At 39.4% G+C, this 18,711-nt stretch overlaps 1 pseudogene; it reads left to right on the plus strand.

The window, feature by feature from the left end:
- Window positions 1-18,711, plus strand: part of LOC150042547 (vomeronasal type-2 receptor 116-like) — a 54,596-nt pseudogene that overhangs the window by 34,336 nt on the left and 1,549 nt on the right.

Below are 18,711 nucleotides of genomic sequence, written 5' to 3' on the forward strand. Positions count from 1 at the left end.
ATCTGTATTTTTTCCTGGAATTACATTAGATAATAATATAGAAATTACTTAAATGAGGAGGAGATTGGCCGAAGATGGCAACGGTTCAGGGTGAGTTGTTCTGAGCTCCTGCAAGATACAAATTCTGGATGCCTAGGGGACAGTTCTCTACCAAAAGTTGATTGGAGAGACAATAGGGACGCAGCCTAGCTCTCTCTGACAAAAAGAGAGAACCAGAGAGTCCCACGAGCAAACTACCTAAAGAAATCCATAACAACAAACTCAAAAAGCAACGGACAAGGACTCAAACCGGAAAAGAAATCCAGATAAAGTTCACATCCAACTTTCTCAAAGAATTCGGAATGCGAAGACCCCTCCCCCACCTCTCCCAGCCGGATCCAAGCCGCAAAATCCGCGGAAAGCCGCGAAAAGTGGCAGCTGGTGCTGGACCAAGCTGCAAAAAGCAGCTTGAGCATGTGCCGGCCCCACGCTGGGAAAGCGGAGGTGGGCTCCGGATCTAATCCACGAAAAGCGGTGGCAGTGGAGGGCGCCAGGCTGGGAGCCCAACGGCTGCAGAAACTAGCACAGACCCGGGCCAGCGAATGGTAGAAGCAGCGGAATCCAGATGCAGAACCAGAAGAGCAAGCAGCGGAACCCAGACGCAGAACATAGGCGGCAGCGGAGACCTGAGGGGAGTGAAAGACTCCAGCAAATGTTCAAAGAAAATAAAGCTACTGAGCTAACCACTCAAATGGAAATAAGGAGCTAAAAAATCCATACATGATCTAAAAGAAGAGATTCAAGGCATCAAAAATGAGCAATTAGAAGCAAGGGAGATGAAAAATAAAGTAGATAGCTTTGATAGCAGGTTAGACAATGCAGAGGAGAGAATTTCTGGGGCTGAAGATAATTTAGTTATCATAGAGAAAGAACAGAAAATGAGTCAATCCAAATCTAGGAAAAATGAGAGAGCGCGTCTGGAGGTCCAAGATACAATTAGGAAGCCTAATTTAAGGCTAATTGGTATTGAGGAGGGCATGGAGAAAGAGGTCAATGGTATTGGAAATATACTTCAGGGAATCATCTAAGAGAATTTCCCAAACACCCAGAAGGGCAGACCCATCCAGATACAAGAAGCTTTTAGAACCCCAAATAGACCTGACCAGAAAAGAACATCCCACCGCCACATCGTAATCCGAACTGCATCAATAGAAACCAAAAAAAGAATCCTAAAGGCAGTCAGGGAAAAGGGTTCAGTAACCTATAAAGGAAAACCAATCAGAATAACCCCAGATTTCTCAGCAGAGACCATGCAAGCAAGAAGTGACTGGAAGCATACATGTCATGCCCTTAAGTCAAATAACTACCAACCAAGAATACTATACCCAGCTAAGCTCTCATTCATAACTGAGGGAACAATAAAAACATTCCATTCCAGGGAAAAGCTGCAACAATATGTCGCAAAAAAATCAACACTACGGAGAATTCTGAAAGATGTTCTATACATAGAAAACCAAAATAAATGCAATATAGGGAAAGAAATGGCACCTAAACAGCATACCATCTAAGGGCCACAAGAATTGTCAAGACACAGGCACAAATAAAAGCTTTTAAAAATGGTAGCACCTAATAAATATCTCTCAATCCTAACTCTCAATGTTAGTGGACTTAACACTCCAATTAAATGACATAGTCTGTCTAGTTGGCTGAAAAAGCAAGAGCCATCGTTCTGCTGTCTTCAAGAGACATATCTTACCCAAAAAAACAAGCATCTTTTGAAAGTGAGAGGTTGGAATAAACTCTATCAAGCTAACGGCCCCCATAAACAGGCTGAAGTTGCCATCCTCATATCAGATAAAATAGACTTCAAACTAAAATTAGTAAAAAAAGACAAAGAAGGTTACTACATACTACTAAAGGGATCTTTCCTCCAGGAAGACATAACGATCCTAAACATTTACACACCCAATCCCGGAGCTCCAAACTTCATCAAGCAAGGGTTACTTACACTGAAACCATACATAGATCGAAATACAGTGATTGTCGGTGACTTTAACCCACCACTCTCACCTATGGACAGATCAACAAGGCAAAAACTCACAGAGAAACCTTAGAACTGAACAACTATATAGACCAACTAGATCTAACAGACATCTGCAGAATATTCCACCCAGCAACAGAACAAACCAACCCTAATCCCAATAGAAGGAAGCAAATTATTAAAATCAAAGCAGAATTAAAAGACTTGGAGTCCAAAAAAAGCTATAAAAAGAATCAACAAGGACCAAGAATCACAACAAATCAGAGAAAGGCTGGATAAGTGGGACTGCATTAAACTGCAGAGCTTTTGTATGGCAAAGGACATAGCTAGTAAACTAATCAGGAAGCCTACAGAGTGGGAGAAGATCTTCACCAACCAAACAACGGACAAAGGCCTCATATCTAAAATATATCAACAACTCAAAAAATTGAATCACTCCAAAACTAACCTCCAAAGTAACAACCATCCCATTAAAAAATGGGTCAAAGACTTAAAGAGAGTCTTCTCTGAAGAAGAAACAAAAATGGCCTATAGACATATGAAGAAATGCTCAACATCTCTGGTCATAAAAGAAATGCAAATCAAAACAAATCTAAGATTCCACCTCACTCCAGCTAGAATGGCCAAGATCAGGAAAACGAATGACAACAGATGCTGGAGGGGATGTGGCAAGGAGGGATCACTACTACACTGTTGGTGGGAGTGCAAACTCGTTCAACCACTATGGAAAGCAGTGTGGCAGTGCCTCAAAAGGCTAAACATAGAACTCCCCTATGACCCAGCAATTCCACTACTTGGCATTTACCCAACCACCCAGAAACAAGGACATACTAAACCCACTAGCACAACAATGTTCATTACAGCACTATTCACCATAGCAAACATATGGAACCAACCTAGATGTCCCTCAGTTGATGAGTGGATCAACAAGTTGTGGTATTTGTACACAATGGAATTCTATGCTGCTGTCAGAAAGAATGAAATTGCCCCATTTGTTAGGAAATGGAAAGACTTAGAAAAAATCATATTAAGTGAAGTAAGCCAGACTCAAAGGAACTTAGGCTCAATGGTTTCCCTCATTGTTCATAATCAGTAGAAACCTTGGGCTCTACTAGCAGAGATTTGCAATAGAGCAAAATCTTGATACATAAGGACATATAATGTGAAGCTAATTGAAAGGACCTCCAGGATAGTGAAACAAAAGCCATATAATGAATGATTGTTGTCCTTAATGTACTATGTTGTCTCTCATCTCCGTTGCTGTCCCTTGATTATCTCATATTGGTATAGTATCTCACTTTGTTATCTGATATATTGAATTTATTTGTATTTGGTTATTTGAAATTTGATAGGGAAGGGGGGAAAACCAAGATGGGTGGGGGGTCTGTGGGGGGAGGGAAACGGGTACCAAGACATGTGAAAGGGTATCAATGTATGTGAATTAATGCACCTTCTATCTGGCAAATATCATGTAACCCTTTTACTAATTACAATAAAAACATAAAAAAATAAAAAAAGGAATGAATGATAACATTAGACAAAAAAGTGTAGGTAAAATGGCATAGAGAAAAATAAGAACACCTAAAAATGCAAATGAAAAGGTGTAGAAGAACAAACAAAAAAAAGAAATAGGGTATTCTTCAGTTTTTTCGGTGGGGGCAGGATAGGAAACTTGTATCTCGACTAAATTTGGGATACAAAAACTCACGAAGTCTTTTCCTCTTGTGTTTTGGCTTTGCGGTTTTTCGGATGAGATTGCTTGATTGGTAAAACAAAGCTAAAAGATCCAAGGGCTGCTTTGATTACCAGGTCTGTGGCGGGCGCAGGGGACAGGCTTCAGCAGCACTGGGGCGGGATTTTTGGCTAAGGGATCTCTGGGAAATCCTTTGCCAGGAAGAATGATGGTGCTGTCAGCAACACCTCTCAGGCTCCAATTGGTTAGACCTGGTCTTTGCCAGCAGTCAATATGATGCTGCTCTCGCTGGAGGGTGAGTGCCTCCCTCCCAATGCCATTCCTCGTGCAGAAGTGGAAACTTCTCCTCATAGGTATTCAAAAATTGCTGGATTCTCTGGTTCCATGAAACTGGCAGGGCCGGGCTTGGCCGGGTGTACGCTCTGGCTCTGCAAGTTCTGTGTGGCTGTGTTTGCAACCCGCGGGTCTGTGCCACCATGAAGCACTGTCTGCCCCGCAGCTGGCGGGGCTCCATGCTGTCTTCTCATGCCGGTGTTCTGCCTTTGTCCTCTCTGACTGAGATTTCTGTGGTGCTAACACTTACTTAAGATCAATTTCTGGTAAAGAACTTTACCCTAACTGCCAGAACTTGAATCTTGGTGGGAGCTCAGTAAATCTCACACTGAACCACCGCCATCTTCTGCCCCCCATGCACTTCAGAATTTTACTGGTTAACTAGACATAGGGATTCTCTGATTTGTCTGCCAAGGTTAAAACTGTGAGCCCCACATCTCAGCCTCCTGAGTAGCTAGGATTACAAGCAAGACCCAGCAGTACCCAACAAATATAGACTTTAAACCACTAATTAATTATAAAGAACAAATCATAAGATTATCTCTAGTGTGGCTATGATGGTTCCCTTCTCTTTCCCTTACCCTCCACTCCCAACTCTTCTCTTCTCCTTCCCTTTCTTTTTCTCCCTCTCCTTCTTCACATTCTCTTCCTTTTCCTGCCCTCCTTCTCCCCCTCATCCTCCCTTCATCCCTCCCTCCTTTCTCCTCTGATCATCACTGTAAAACAACAGTGAAACAACATCGCCACCTAGTGTCTATTCATATAAATATAATAAGTAATACAAATGTATTTTCCTTTTTTGCCAGTCCTGGGCTTGAACTCAGGATGTGAGCACTGTTCTCAGGCTTTCTCAAGGCTAGTGCTCTGCGACTTGAGCAACATCACAACTTCTGGTTTTTTCTATGCATGTGTTACTGAGGAACCAAACCTGGGTCTTCTTGCATGCTGGCAAGGAATCTGCCTCTAGGCTCAGCTCCGGCCCCTAAACAACATAGTTACAGTGAATCGACAAACTTCATCTTTTTAAAGATTTCTTTTAGCCAAGCACCAATGGCTTAAGCTTGCAATCTTAGCTACTCAACAGGCTGCAATATGGGGAATATATTTCAAAGCCAGTCTTAGTGAGAAAGTCCAGGAGATTCTATCTCCAATGAAACACCAAAATTGTGAATGTAGAAGTGTAGCTCAATTGATAGATTGCATGCCTTGAGTACAAATCTAAAAACATGAGGCCCTGAGTTGAAACTGCAGTATTGGAACAAAAGTATCTTTAGAAGATCTTCTCCCACTCTGTAGGCTTCCTAATTAGTTTACCAGCTATGAACTTTGCCATACAAAAGCTCTGAAGTTTAATGCAGTCCCACTTACCCAGCCTTTCTCTGATTTGTTGTGACTCTTGGTCCTTATTAAGAAAGTTTTGACCTGTGCCAAGGAGGCCTATTGTATTTCCTATTCCTTTTTGCAAAGTTTTCAGTGTGTTGGCTTTTACCTCCAGGCCTTTGATACATTTGGAGTTAATTCTAGTGCAGGGTGACACAGAAGGATCCAGCTTTAGTTTTCTGCAGGTGCTTAACCAGTTCTGCCAGCACAACTTGTTGAAGAGGGTATTTTTCTTCCATTCTATATTATTGGATCCTTTGTGAAAGGTTAGGTGGCCATAGGTCTGTGGTTTAATATCTGGGTCTTCAGTTCTATTTCATTGGTCTTCAGGCCAGTTCTTGTGCCAGTACCAAACTCTTTTGATAATTATAGCTCTGTAATAGAGTCTAAAGTTTGGTACTGAAATTCCTCCTGAGCTGTTCTTTCTGATAAGAAGTGTTTTTCCTGTACTGGGTCTTTTATTATTCCATATGAATTTTTGGATTGCCTCTTCTATTTCTTTGAAGAATGACATTGAGATATTGATGGGTATTGTGTTCAATTTGTAGATAGCCCTTGGCAAGACTATCGTTTTCATGATATTGATTCTTCCAATCAGGGAGCATGGGAGGTTTTTCCATTTCCTCAGTTCTGCTTTAATTTCCTTTTTCAGGATTTTAACGTTTTCATCAAAAATGTCCTTTACATTCTTAGTTAAGGTAATTCCTAGGTACTTTATTTCCTTTGAGGCTGTTGAAAATGTAGTTGCAGTCTTGATTGTTGCCTCATTCCTCTCACTGTTGGCGTAGAGGAATGCAGTTGATTTTTGAGGGTTAATTTTATACCCTGCTACCCTTCCAAAGTTTTGAATCAGCTCAAGCAGCTCAGGAGTAGAGTCTATAGGATTCCTTAAATACAGGATCATGTCAACTGCAAAGAGGGATAGTTTTACATCCTCTTTCCCTATTTGGATCCCCTTTATGTTTGCTTCAGCTTTATTGCACTGCCTAGGAATTCTAATATTATATTAAAGAGGAGTGGAGAGAGTGGGCATCCTTGTCTCATTCCTTATTTTAATGGGAATGGCTTAACTTTCCACCATTAAGTATAATACTAGCTGTGGGTTTGTCATACACACCCTTTATTATACTGATGAATGTTCACCAACCATAAAACCGACAAAGGTCTTCTTCTCTGAAGAAGAAACAAAAATTCCCTATAGACACATGAATAAATACTCAACATCTCTGGTCATAAAAGTAATCCTAATCAAAACAACTCTCAGATCCCACCTCACTCCAGTTAGAATGGCCAGGATCAAGAAAACTAATAAGATGGTGGAGGGGATGTGGCCAGGAGGGATCACTACTACACTGCTGGTGGGTGTGCAAACTCCTTCAACAACTATGGAAAGCAGTATGGCATTTCCTCAAAAGACTAAACATAGAGCTCCCCTATGATGCAGCACTTCCACTACATGGCATTTACCCAATCATCCAGAAACAAGGACATTTTAAATTCACCACAACAACAATGTTCATTGCAGCACTATTTACCATAGAAAAGATAGGGAACCAACCGAGATGTCCCTCAGTTGATGAATGGATCAAAAAGATGTGGTATTTTTACACAATAGAATTCTATGCTGCTTTCAGAAAGAACAACATAGCCCCATTTGTTAGGAAATGAAAAGACTTAGAAAAAATCATATTAATTGAAGTAAGCCAGACTCAAAGGAACTTAGGCTCAATGGTTTCCCTCATTTGCCGTAATCAGTAGAAACCTTGGGCTCTTCTAGCACAGATTTGCAATAGAGCAAAACCTTGATACCAAGGGCCATGTAGTATGACACTAAATGAAAGAATCTCTAGAATATAGAAACATAAGCCATATAATGCATGATTGTTGTCCATGAGGTACTATGTTATCTCTCATCTCTTTTGTTGTCCCTTGGTTATCTCATATTTTTACAGTATCTTGCTTTGTTACCTAATATATCAGATATATTTGTATTTGGTTATTTGAAATTGGATAGGGAAGGGTGGAAAACAAGATAAGGAGTGGAGATGGGGGGAGGGATATGGGGACCAAGACAGGTGGAAGGGAATCAATGCCTGTGAATTAATGCACCTTCTATATGGCAAATATCATGCAACCCTTCTATTAATTACAATAATATATATGAAAAAAGAATCCCTTCTTGAGTACTTGTTTATTAAACATGAAAAAAGAAACCCATTTATTACTTGACTTCTATAACTGTAACCTCTCTGTATATCACCTTTACAATAAAAATATTTGTAGCATGAATAAATTTAAAAAAAAGAAGAAGGATTCATACATACATCATATTCTTAGTTTTAGATCCATAACACATGTCTTTGTGTGCAAGTGTGTGTGTGTGTGTGTGTGTGTGTGTGTGTGTGTGTGTGTGTCTGTGTGTCTGTGTGTCTGTGTGTGCCAGTACTGGAGCTTGAATTCAGAGCCTAAGTCTGTCTCTTAGCTTTTTCACTCAAGGATGGTACTTCACTCTTGAGCCATAGCTCCGCTGTAGGCTTTTTGATAGTTGTAAATAAGAGCCTCATGATTCTCTCTGCCTGGGCTTGCTTTATACTCAGATCCCAGTCTCCTGAATAACTATGATTACAAATATGAACACCCAATAACTAGCAAGGAAGTGAATTCATTAGTATTATGTCTTTAAGAAATGTCTAATATGAGGATGTCTTTTAAAAGAAACCACACTAAGGGAAAGCAAAAGTGATGAGAGATAACATAGTACATTAAGGACAACAATCACATATCATATGGTTTTTGTTTTATATCCTGGAAGTCTTTCATTTAGAGTCATACTGTATGGCCTTATGTACCCAGGTTTTGTTCTATAGTATATATCTGATAGGAGAGTCCAAGGTTTCTACTGATTATGACAAATGAGGGAAAACATTGAGCCTATTCTGAGTCTGGCTTATTTCACTTAATATGAGTTTTTTCTAAGCCTTTCCATTTCCTTACAGATGGGGGCATGTCATTCTTTCCGATAGCAGCATAGAATTCCATTGTGAATAAATAACACAGGTAGCATTGTACCACTTGAACCACATACTCCCCCTTTCTTTTTGCTAGTGAATCAGAAATATATCTCCTGAGTAGCTAAGATTCCACTTGTGAGCCAAAAGCACCAGCTCAACATGCCTTTATATTCTATTTTCATTTCCTCGTAGTTTATTATTTTTTATTTCATTTTTTTATTATTATTTTTTGTGCCAGTTCTGGGCTTGAGCTCAGGGCCTGAGCACTGTCATTGGACTTTCTCAAGGCTAGAGCTCTACCACTTGAGTCTCAGCACCACTTCCAGCTTTTTTCCCTATATGTGGTACTGCGGAATCGAACCCGGGTTTTCGTGCATGGTAGGCACGCACTCTACCACTACGCCAAAGTCCCGGCCCCTCCTGGTAGTTTAAAGAAAACAATAGATAAAGCTAAAAACTTCAAAAAACTCCATTTGTATGCTCCACTTTTCCTACATCTTTGCCAAGAAATTGGACATTATTTCCCATTATCTTGAATACCTATGTTTTAATATTACCAATTTGATATGCTCATAAATCCAGTCTCTTTATATAATTTTCTAATACCAAACTTGACATTTAAACAATATCACTCCACTCCTCCCACCCTTACTTGTGGAAAACGGTAGAGGTCCAAAAGTTTCTCAACCTGAGCAGTTGTTAATCGCGATGGTCCTGTTAATTCTTCTAGAGATTTGGTCTCTCTCTTTCTCATATAGGTGTAGTTTGGAATGTTATAGTTCCCCCAAGAGGCTGTTGAAGGGATTTTTAAATGCTTTCCAAGCCTTACATTGAACATTACATACATCAAACCCCAGACTCAAGTTATGTAAAGATCAGTGTTTTCATTGACCTCTTCATAGCAAAAGTCAAGACCAACGCAAATTGGTAGTTCTTAAAGATAAATCTGTGAACAGAGCACTGAAATTTAGAAGTACTTCAATAAAGATACATCTGTGAACAGAGTATAGAAATTTAGGAGTACTTCAAAGCTCATGATTTTGATGGATTGAATGCTTGCTTCTTTGCCAATGAGTAGGTATAAACATGAACCACAATGGGAATGGAATATTAATGCAGTGTATGTAGGATTATGTAAGGACCAGAAGAGAATTTTTCATGAATGAGATTCAGAATCTTATTTCAACAGAGAAAATGCTCTATTTACAGATGCACACCCACAAAACCTGTCATCCATTAACAGTAGAGTGGACTTTCAGTAGATACCATATATTCTTTTCTTTTTATTGTAATTACTAAAAGGATTACATGATATTTGCCAGATAGAAGTGCATTAATTCACATACATTGATACCCTTTCACATTACCCTCCCCTCCACTCCCCCCACCCATCTTGGTTTTCCCCCCTTCCCTATCAAATTTCAAATAACAAAATATGAATAAATTCAATATATCAGATAACAAAGTGAGATACTATAACAATGTGAGATAACCAAGGGATAACAAAGGAGATGAGAGACAACATAGTACATTAAGGACAACAATCATTCATTATATGGCTTTTGTTTCAATATCCTGGAGGTCCTTTCAATTAGCTTCATATTATATGGCCTTATGTATCAAGATTTTGCTCTATTGCAGATCTCTGCTAGTAGAGCCCAAGGTTTCTACTGATTATGATGAGTGAGGGAAACCATTGAGCCTAAGTTCCTTTGAGTCTGGCTTACTTCACTTAATATGATTTTTTCTAAGTCTTTCCATTTCCTAACAAAGGGGGCGATGTCATTCTTTCTGACAGCAGCATAGAATTCCATTGTGTACAAATACCACAACTTGTTGATCCACTCATCAACTGAGGGACATCTAGGTTGGTTCCATATCTTTGTTATCAGATACCATATATTCTATTACCATTATCTCGGAGTCACTAGCTGTACCTGTGTGAAAAAAAATCTTGTTTTGAGACAGTCCAGTTTATGTTATGATGACATGAAGCCTATAAAAATGAAGAGATATGATCTGAGCTGGAGTTGCATACTAGATACAGTGTATTTAAGTGCTGTTCCTCTGCTGTAGACGTTAAGTTGTATATATTTCTGGTATAGTATTTAATTTTTAATTAAATACCTGCAACCTCAAGTGAAGAAATAAAATTGTAAGGAGAGAACTTGCAGATTAGTACCTCAAAGAGTCCCATAGATATAGTATGAGTTTACATATTCATTGCTTATTTACATGTCGGTAAAGTTTGTCATGCAAATGCCATGAAAACCAGAGGCTTCTCATTTCATTGACAACATTAGAAATATATTCATAGGTAGATAATTTACACTCCAACTAGTCATTCATGCACATTTGTATCTGGAATTATCTCCATAATATGAATCAGTCAGTGTTCATGCTAATGTTCTGGATCACAGAGCTTGATTATAAAAATCATTGCTTAATTTCTTTACTATAAAATATATGATGGAGAAGGTAAATTTAGAAAGTAAATTTCTTCCAAATGTACTAGGCACTTCTGTGGAAAAAAATCACAGTGGAACCCTTTCAAAATATAATTTGTACTGTCACAGACAAAATAAAAATTATAAAAAAAGAATTCCAGCTTTTTTGATGGTAAAAATTACAAATTGGGGATACCTCAAGAAATTAAAACTATATATTCCTGTAATCATAGCTGACCAAGAGGATGATATCCAAAGAGCCTCAATGAAGACAAGCTGGAGCAGAAAATTATAATGTATCCCTTCTATTAATTACAATAAAAATATATGAAAAAAAATTTAAAAAATTTATCATGTGTTGCTCTGCTCCGGGGCAGCAACACGGGAACGGGGAGGGACACACAGGGCCAGCCTGTAGTCCCCTGGGAGCCGAGCGAGATGGTAAGTGTCGAAGACCCAGCCCTCCCCCAATCACCGGGGAAGAAAAAACCACGCTGAGTCAGAAGCAGTGTTGACCATGAAAGCGCATCAGATCTCTCTGCTGATCTCTGCTGATCTCTCGTTCTCTCTGATGCTCTCCTCTGATGCTCTCCTGCCTTTATTGCATCAGACAATTAGTTATATACTGTTAGGGTAGGAGAAGGTGGGCACTGGGAAGCTAGCCAATAGGAAGAGGGCCTCTGTGCTACCACTAAGGGTCTGGGTCGGGCTTTCAGGTACTGGGCAGGACAGGTGCAGGAAAGCGCGCGAGACTTGAGCTGCTGCGAGACCCGCGAAACTGCGGGGGTTTCAATCGAGTCACGTACACAGAGATGCGTTAAGGGAGGTATGCAAAGGACCAAATGCCTAGACAAAGCCCTTTAATTGCAGCTGAGCCAGAATCAGGCCTCAGAGATGGAGGCTAGGCCCCAACAATCATGTAATTTTATTTGGCAGATAGAAGGTGCATTAATTCACATATATTGATACCCTTTCTCCTGTTTTGGTCCCCATATCCCTCCCCCCATCTCCACCCCTTATCTTGTTTTCCTCCCTTCCCTATCCAATTTCAAATAACCAAATAAAAATATATCCAATATATTAGGTAACAAAGCAAGATACTGTAAAAATATATCCAATATATCAGATAACAAAGTGAGATAGTGTAACAATATGAGATAGCCAAGGGACAGCAAAAGAGATGAGAGATAACATAGTACATTAAGGACAACAATCACTCATTATTTGGCTTTTGTTTCTATATCCTAGTGGTCCTTTCATTTAGCATCATACTGTATATTCTTATGTATATAGGTTTTGCTTTATTGCAAATGTCTCCAAGACACTCATATATGCAGTTAACCAATGGTAAGTCACAAGTAGATGGGTGGCTCAAGTGATATGAGAGAAAAAAGGATGTGTGACAAGGTATAAATGTGGCCATAAATGCAATCAAAGTACATGGCATCTAAGGTAGAACAGTATGAATCAGTTAGGTGGCAAAAGTACCCTATTGTATAGCAATTGAGAAAAACTTTGGAGCATCAATGGATGTAGAGTTGAGTCAAATCTCTAACTTACCAATTTCTAGTTGCAGCAATACACTTATCTATATGAATAACTTCATGAATAAATACTCATGTCTGTAATCAATACCAAACATAAAATTTTATCTAACCCAGACCATACTTTTCTTCATTTCTGCCGATAGATAAGAAACATCATTCTGTTGACACTATACTGCTCAATATGTCTATCTTAGCACTAATGTGCAAAAGGACTAATATATGTTTGGGGAAATTTAAGAGAAGGAAAATTATAAAAACATAGGCAGATAGTGGTGAAGAAACAAAATAAGCTAAGGCAAAGATGTGTTATGTCTGTAAACTTAACTACTCAGAAATCTGAGATTTGAGGACCATGTTTGAACCCATCCTCAGTAGGTGTGTCTAAGAGACTCAATCTCTATTTAACATCCAAAATATGCCAGATGTGGAGCTGTGGCTCAAGTGGTAGGGTACTGGCCTTCATCCAAAAAGCTCAGAGAGAGTGTGCAGGTGCTGTGATCCCAGGGCCAGCACAAAAGAAATAAAGATAAGGAAACATCAGTGACATGTAAGATAAAGACATATATGTAATATATAAGGTTTATCACTGCCATTTTAGCTCCCAAATGTGGGCAAATACCCAATGACCCACTTGTCACCCAAGCAGTTGAAAAATAATGAAAATGATAGAGGCAGTGACATATTTTCTTATAATACATGTAGAGTAGGCTGTTAGAGTTTCTTAGAATTCCAAATAGCCATTTTCTCATGCCTCCCCCTTCGCATCCCCTCCCCTCCTCTTCCCTTCTCTTCCTTTCATTTTATTTGTATAGGCATCTATACCTGAGGCCCTCAGTTCCAGGACAAGAGCCAGGGTTATATACATACATGAGTAAAACAAAACTTACTGGGGCAGACAAAAGTTTATCATAAAAGATCTTTTACAATACCTGGTCATGCCTGAATCGTGAAGCATATCTGATATGAAATAGTGTTACAGTGGTTAGTTTGTAAAAGTAACTATTTGTCTGCAGTAAAAGAGAATGTGTGTGTGTGTGTGTGTGTGTGTGTGTGTGTGTGTGTGTGTGTGTGTGTGCCTTAGGGCATGAAATCAGAGGCCAGATACTGCCTTTGAGCTTATTTTGTCAAGGCTAGAACTCTGCCACCTAACCCACAGCTCACCTTCCAGGTTTGGATGGCTAATTGGAGATAAAAGTCTCACGGATTTTTATGTTGGTGCTTGCTTCAGACCTTAGTCCTCAAATACCAACCTCCAGCATAGTGAAGAATAAACAGTCATGAGCCACCAGCCTACAATAAGAGTTTTTATGGATGTCCTCACAATACAAGTTACCAAAGAGATCTTCTCAGACCACTTGTCTGTGAGGAAGGAAATGTTTCTGAAGCCTTTTAGTATAGAATTCATGCCTCTGACTCTGGTTGGTAGTAATAACATCATTTAATCCCCTGCAATGACAACTTGGATGGAGTGGATAAAGGAATGCTGGAAGTAAGGAGCTTACAGATGTGGAAGGGAAGGAAACCAAAGTGCTCTCCTACTAGCAGGCAGAATATTACCACAAACAGATTCAAAATAAAACAATGAAAATAAACTGTTTCCAGTGCACAGGGACAAGGATGTCATAGTAGTACAGATGGGTAACATCATCTGTGTACCTAGACTTCCCTCACCTGCTTTGCATCTTGAGAACAAAATGGTATATTGAAATAAAATATTGAGTTACTAATGGCTTGTATGTTCAACCCTGGTAGCATCACTGTTTCTGCCATCTGTTTCCCCAGTGTAAAGAAGGAAAAGGCCAGAAATCATCACATTTCCCTCCACATATGCTCAATATTTCATTGTAGAAAAGCAGCTAGTTCCAGCCAAGGTCCTGACAGAAAAGGGAAGCTCGAGAAGACTGAGTGTAAAAATCAAAGTACACATCTCTCAAATATCTGTCCAGCTGAAATTCTGGCTAGAAGTTGCCCACAGTTTCAGGTACATATGCTCATATATCTTTGTATAGGTGCAGTTTTGTCTTTGTATTGACACTGCAGCTCATCTTCCACCAAATCCTTTGGTGAAGCCACAGGCACAATATGTAACACTCTTTCATTGCGGCTCTGCAGCTGTGGCTATGCATCCTGGAGAATACCACTACTTGGAAAACATGTTTTCATATTCTCCTTGTTCATCTCAGGTGATATGGATTTCCTGCAAAATCACAGTGAGGCCCCAGGAAGGAAGTTAACTTTGATAAATTTGGTTCAACATCTGTGCCAAGGAACTACTTTCACAAAAGTCATTTAGGATGATGTAACTGGATTGCATCAGAGGATGCTACATCAGATGCACATAGAAATGGCTAGAAAAAATTATTTTCCAGTGACATGTCAACCAAAGTTATTAGGGCATCATACACAGATGGTCAATTTGCACACCAAATTGCCATAAGATCCACAGATTACTATTTGATTCAAGCTATTGTACAGAGGCCTCCACAAAAGCAGCCATATGCTATTGCCTAATTCAGCAATGACGTTGGTGAAACCAGCAATTTCATGTCAATAAAGTCAATGTCATAAATGTGTTGCATGTTTGTATTGTGAAATTGCTCCTTCAAACTGTGCCAGAGCCAGCAGGCATCAAGGCAGTATTCCTGATTTAGGGGGTGAGAATAAGAAGAAAAACACATGAAACAGATGCGGTTGGGAGGTCTACGCTTAAGACTGGAGTCTAAAGAGACTGCAAATTTACCCTTTAGCACCATTTATTTTTGGTTCTCGTCTCACATACTATCTTAGAAACAGGAATCATCCAGTGGTTACTTTCATACAAAATAACAAGCAACTTTCAGACATAGCACCCCAACAAGAAGCAATAAAGCCAGAAAGTTCACAACACTGTTGATACAGCTCAAAGTTGGTAAGCATGGCGTCATTCATTAGGATACAAGTTGTTTTTCATGGCAGCTCATCTCCTGTGTGCTTAGCTCTAAGCAGCACTGCAGGTGCAAGCTCAGTCTGACTCCACACTCAGCCCCCAACAAAAATGGTAACTTTTACTGAACTTTCTACACATACAAATCAGTTTTTTTTCATGATGTACTTGTCTGAGAACATGTGATAATCAAAGAAAATGTTCTTTATTATGAAACTTAATATTACAGCTAAGTATGATTTTTACTTATCAAAATATATTACACACATTTTCAATGAAGACATCTCAATGGCCCTTCAAAACAGATTTACTTCAGGCTTGTAATCCCATTCTGTACTTTCTAATGAGAATTACATTCTCTTGTAATAGGCTATTCATTACATTTTGTATGATCATATTTTAGAGTCAGAAATTTTTATGTCTATATAGTTGTGTTTATATTTCTAATACCTTGTCCATAGCATTGGGTATGGAAATATGGGGTCACTTCTCTTGTTCTGTTTGGATCAAATAGTCCAATATTAAGGACAGCATGCACCTTTTGTTCCTTTGGTCTTGACTTATCACTCAACATGATTCGCTCTAGATTCATCCACATACCTGCAAACGCCATTATTTTATCCTCTCTGTTGGTTATGTAGTATTCCATTATATGTATATATACATATATATAATACATATATGTCACATTTTTTATCCATTCATCTGCAGTAGGGCATCTGGATTGTTTCCATCCCTTTGCTTATGTGAATAGTGCAGAGATGAACATAGCTGAGCGGGTGTCCTTATCATATCCTGGGTTATGATGTTCAGGATAGAAAAGAGAGACTTATCAAAAGAAGAGGTTAAAATGGAAGAAATCATATGAGAAAATTCTCATCATCCATGTTCATAAAGGAAATGTCAATAAAAACAACCCTAAGATACCATCTTACCCCAACAAGAATGGCCAAGATTTTGAACTCAGAAAATGACAGATGCTTGCGGGGTTGTGGAGATAAAGGAACCCTATTGCACTGCTGGTGGGATTGTAACTAATTCACTCTGGAAAGCAGTGGGGAGGTTTCTTATAGGATCTTTCTATCACTTAATATTTTAAATTTTCATTAATGTAAGTTAACCATACAAAGAGCTTATATAGAAAAAATACATATATACGTGCAATGGACCTCATTCCCACAAGTTAGTTGTCATGCTTAATATCATAAAGCTCTTTATACTTCCTTGTGTAACCTACATGAATCATGTGTAATTTTTCCTTTGCCCTTAATTTCTGCAGCATTTGTTATTAGACTTCCTGAAAGACATCGTGATCAGAGTGAGAAAAAATTCGATGTCAAGTAGGAGAAGAAGATGGAAAGAGCAGGGAAGAAATTATGTCTCCAATGAGCAACTAGTAACTCTCCATAGAAGGGTTTTAGGTTGGCGTCAGGCTTTCCAGTCTATGGAGCCACATCAAGGAAGCTATAATGATACAGAGCACTTCTCCAAAGAAACGGTGAGCCAAGTCAGAGGTGGCAACAGTAGCAGAGTCAGCCCAGCTGGTGGGCTTTGCATGAATTTAAATGGGTGGAATAGGAGCACACTGCTCAGTCAGCCACCGTCCAATATAGAAACCATTCAACTGTACTGTGAGGACTAGTTCTACAGATCATGGAGGTCTCAGTGTGACACCTATCCAGGTTCTGTGGGATCCTGAAAAAAGCCAGGTGGGAGTGCAGGCTCTTCCTTGAACAGTTGGGAGCCCTCCCCAAAATTCAGCATTTTTGCTGGCTTACTGCCAGACTTGCTCTCCCCTCCCCACCACCGCAGGGATCATTGGCCACCTGTTGGGGTCGGGGAGGGGAGCCAGGCCAACTGGGGGGTGAGCAACCAACTGTATTGATGAGTTTTGGTCTCCCTTTTTTCTGGTTAAATTCAAACTGAAGGAACAGCTGAAGCCCACATGCTAGGCCAATGTTGTCATGGTTACTTTCCCTGACTCAGCCCACCTATACTTTGGTTTATATCTGGAGAATTAAATCTTACTGGGTGTGAGTTCCTAGATGTATAAATCCTGAGGGGAAACTAAAACTCTGCTTCTGTGGAGAGAGTTTTACTTTTCCCTATTCTCTTTTGGCCATCATGTCCTACTCAACATTGAAATTTGTTTTGCTAGTCTTGCAGCTTGAACTCAGAGCAGTATGCTTGAGGTTTTCCAAAGCTAGAAAGGCACTATTGTTCATCTAACTTGATAAAATATTTCTAAATTATGATGATAGAAAAAAATAGTTCTTTCCTTATGATATTTCTTCTTTGTGTGAGTGCATGTGTGTTGTGTGTGTTTGTGTGTGTTTGTGTGTATGTGTGTGTGTGTGTGTGTTGTGTGTGTGTCTTGTGCCTGGGCACTGTCCGTAATCTTTTTTACTCAAGGCTAATATTCTAACACTTGAGGCACAATTCTACTTACAGCCCTTTTGGTGGTTAAGTATAATTCTCACAGAATTTTCTGTCCCACTGAACTCAAACTGACATTTTGAAAATATCTTTCTAAGTTTCCATAAGTCCTGAGCCACTGGCACTTGAGAAAACTGCTTTTTATAATAGCACAAACTGTGGGTTTTGAATGTATAGGTGTTTATTTCAAGAAATTCTCTCCTCTCTCTACTCAGCAAGTTGAGTTGAACCTCTATCAAAAATAATGTGAAAGGCCGGGAGTTTGGCCTAGTGGTTAAAGTGCTTGCCTAGCATGCATGAAGACCCGGGTTCAATTCCTTGGTACCACATACATAGAAAAAAGCCAGAAGTGGTGCTGAGGCTCAAGTGGTAGAGCTCTAGCCTTGAGAAATCCAAGGACATTGCTCAGGCACTGAGCTCAAGCCCAGGACTGGCAAAAAAAATGTCTGGGCCGGGAGTTTAACTTAGTGGTAAAATACTTGCCCAGCATACACAGAGACCCGGGTTGTATTCCTCGGTACCACATACATAGAAAAAAGCCGGACATGGTTCTGAGGCTCAAGTGGTAGAGTGCTATCCTTGAGAAAGTCCAAGGACAGTGCTCAGGCCCTGAGCCCAAGCCCACGACTGGCAATAATAATAATAATAATAATAATAATAATAATAATAATAATAATAATAACAATAATAATAATGTGAATTATTATTTAGAATTGTGTCTCCATGTTTTTTAAAATTAGGTTTCATCTACAATAAAACCCATAAAAATTTATTCCCACTGCTTACAACTGCTGTTTCCACAGAGCAAGTGATCAGAAAGCTGAGTTTAGTTTGACAAAGTAGATACAAGTGTTATGCATATATAACATAACTACAGAGCTTTAATGTGTTCTTTGATTCTTGTGCTACAGTACATGAGGT

Source organism: Megascapheus bottae, chromosome 35 (genome assembly GCF_031878675.1).
Source record: "Megascapheus bottae isolate mThoBot1 chromosome 35, mThoBot2.hap1, whole genome shotgun sequence".
Lineage (NCBI taxonomy): Eukaryota > Metazoa > Chordata > Mammalia > Rodentia > Geomyidae > Megascapheus > Megascapheus bottae.